The 3,021-nt window shown below is 50.5% G+C and overlaps 1 pseudogene across 1 annotated transcript; it reads left to right on the plus strand.

Moving 5' to 3' along the window:
* Positions 1–2,762: 2,762 nt before the first annotated feature.
* On the plus strand, positions 2,763–3,021 carry LOC308516830 (cyclin-dependent kinase 2-associated protein 1-like; annotated as a pseudogene). The gene has a single exon. The product of its transcript is annotated as a cyclin-dependent kinase 2-associated protein 1-like (transcript).

A 3,021-nucleotide genomic window follows, 5' to 3' on the forward strand; every position in this document is an offset into this window, starting at 1 on the left:
GATTGAAACTTCGTGGCCCATGCGAAGTCAGTTTTCGGCCTCGGCGAGTCTATTTTGAAGAAGTGGCATTAGCCTAGCCGACTTGGCTCAGTGGATAGAGCGTCAGCCTGCAGACTGAGGGGTCCCAGGTTCGATTCCAGCCAAAGGCACATGCTTGGGTTGCAGGCTTGATCCCCAGTGGGGGGCGTGCAGGAGGCAGCTGATCAATGATTCTCTCTCATCATTGATGTTTCCATCTCTCTCTCCTTCTTCCTTCCTCTCTGAAATAAATAAAGAAATATATTAAAAAATAAAAAAGAAGTGCTGAAACTGGTTTGGCTCAGTGGATAGAGCGTCGGCCTGCAGACTGAAAGGTCCCAGGTTCGATTCCGGTCAAGGGCATGTACCTGGGTTGCGGGCACATCCCCAGTTGGGGGTGTGCAGGAGGCAGCTGATCGATGTTTCTCTCTCATCGATGTTTCTAACTCTCTATCTCTCTCCCTTCCTCTCTGTAAAAAAATCAATAAAATACATTTTTAAAAAAAGAAGTGGTGTTAGAAGAAGTGGGGGGTGTCAGTCAGTCAGGCCACGTGATACACGGCGCAGGGGAGGCACGCACGAGTTGAGGATGGGAGAGTTGGAAGGGGTCAACCTCAGCGAATGTACCTCAATCAGATTGAGGATGTTTTTATCAAAGGCCATCTTAGGAGTGCCCTAATTAAGTTAATAACAATGTACCTACCTATATAGTTTAAGTTTAAAAAATTTGGCTCTCAAAAGAAATTTCAACCGTTGTACTGTTGATATTTGGCTCTGTTGACTAATGAGTTTGCCGACCACTGGCCTGGGGGATCGGACCGAACCGGCTCTCTGACATCCCCCGAAGGGTCCTGGTCACACTCTGCAAAGTTGCTGTGGTACAGGGTGTGGAATGCAAACACAAGTGTGCAGTAAACCAGATTTGGGCCAACAGTGCTCCAGCAACAACGTAACCCACAGCCGAAGGTGGAATTGCATGGCCCTGCTAGGAATCTGGCTCCCTCCTCTCTGGTTTCAGGGTGGGTCACCTGAGAACCGAGGCTGCCAAGTCACTGCAGCTCAGCAGCTCAAGCATTGAGCGTCTGCCCCCAGGTAGTCAGTGTGCATCATAGCGACCAGGGGGACAGTGGGAAGGACACTTAACATATTAGCCATATATATATTTCTAAATAAATAAAATTCTACATAAAAATTCTAATTATTTAACAGTGCAATTCTCCTCTCTTCAACATTCCTGATCTCCCTTATTCTGCTCTGTTCTTTCATATTACTTATATTTTCCAACATACCAACTCTCAATTTTCATTTATTTCCGTATCTGAATTGTCAGGTTTTAAAATTCTTTTTAATTCTCACCCAAGGAATGAGGATTTTTTTCCCATTGATTTTTAGAGAGACTGGAAGGGATGGGGGGAGAGGGGGAGGGAGGGAGGAAGGGGGAGAGAGAGAGAGAGAGAGAGAGAGAGAGAGAGAGAAAGGAGAGAGAAACATTGATGTGAGAGAGACACATCGATAGGTTGCCTCCCACACATGCCCCAACAGGGGGCAGGGATCAAACTTACAACCCAGGTATGTGCACTTGATCTGGAATTGAGCTGGAGACCCTCCAGTGAGCAGGCCAATGCTCTAACCACTGAACCATGCCAGCCAGGGCAGCTTTTTAATTTTTAATGTATGATATAGTCATACCATACACATCCTATATAATAATAGAGAAACATGGTAATTAGCCATACCTCCGCTACCCTTCCCATTGGCTAATCAGGGCGATATGCAAATTAAATGCCAGCCAAGATGGCAGTTAACCGCCAACAAAGATGGTGGTTAATTTGCATGCATAGCCGCAATGCTGGAAGGCGAAAGGGATCAGAAACCCAGTTGGCAGGCAAGAGGTGGGGGGCGGGCAAAGGCAGCCGGTGATCAGTGATTGCATTGTGGATTGGAGGCAGAGAGAGCCCCGGCGCAGGGAGAGAGAGCCACAGCACCCCCGGACCCCCCGGGCTGTGGGTGCCGGCTGGCCTGCTACCCTGTGATCGCCGTGGAAAAAAGACCTTCAAGGCCTGTCCAAGGCAGGTTTGCATTTAAAACTGAGTGGGGTGGTCCGGAACTGCGCGGCACTGACAACCAGGGCAGTCTCTGCGTCAGTGGCACATCTGTGGCTTGAAGTGTGGGGGGTGAGGGCCATGCAAGCCAGAGGCTTTGGCTGCAATGGTCAGATAATTTCAGCTCCAAGGCAGGGGCAATCAGGGAAGCCATGGGGACCTTCACAAAAAAAGAGAAGGCTGAAGAGGAAGGATACTTCCCAGAGCGGATTAAAGAACAGCTGGCAGCCTTCAAGAAACAACATGAAGAAGAGATCACTCATCATAAAGAGGAGATTGAGTGTCTGCAGAAGGAAATTGAGCAGCACAAGCAGAACATCAAGAAACTGAAAGATCATGATACTGCGGCAGTGTCAGGGTGAGGGGACAGCCATATTTGTCAGTGCGCCTGAGCTGTCAACAACAACAAGTGTGTGGGAGCTGGGCAGGCGCACAGACAGGCACACAGACCCCAGGCTCACCTCGCCACCGCCTGGCCTCACCACCACCACTGCCAATGCCTTCTCATGGGGCCTGCGCCCGCAGCGGGAGGCGGGGGCGGGGGGCGGGGGGTGAGGGATATCTTACAAACCGAACTTGACCATGCACATGCCCACCACCTCCATCAAGGCCTCTGGGAGCGTTCACCCGCCTTCCACCAGCATGGCAACGTCTTCCCAGTACCGCCAGCTGCTGAGTGACTAGGACCACCATCTCTAACACTCAGGGAACAGAGAACAGCCAGGTGCCGCAGAGCAAATATGCTGAGCTGCTGGTCATCATCGAAGAACTAGGGAAGGAGATCTGACTCACATAAGCGGGCAGCAAGAGCTCGATGGAGAGACTGAAACGAGGCATCATCCACACGACAGGGCTGGTTCGGGAGTGCTTGGCCGAGATGGAGCGGAATACCAGGTCCTAG

Source organism: Myotis nattereri (genome assembly GCF_964212035.1).
Source record: "Myotis nattereri genome assembly, chromosome: 3".
NCBI classification, from domain to species: domain Eukaryota; kingdom Metazoa; phylum Chordata; class Mammalia; order Chiroptera; family Vespertilionidae; genus Myotis; species Myotis nattereri.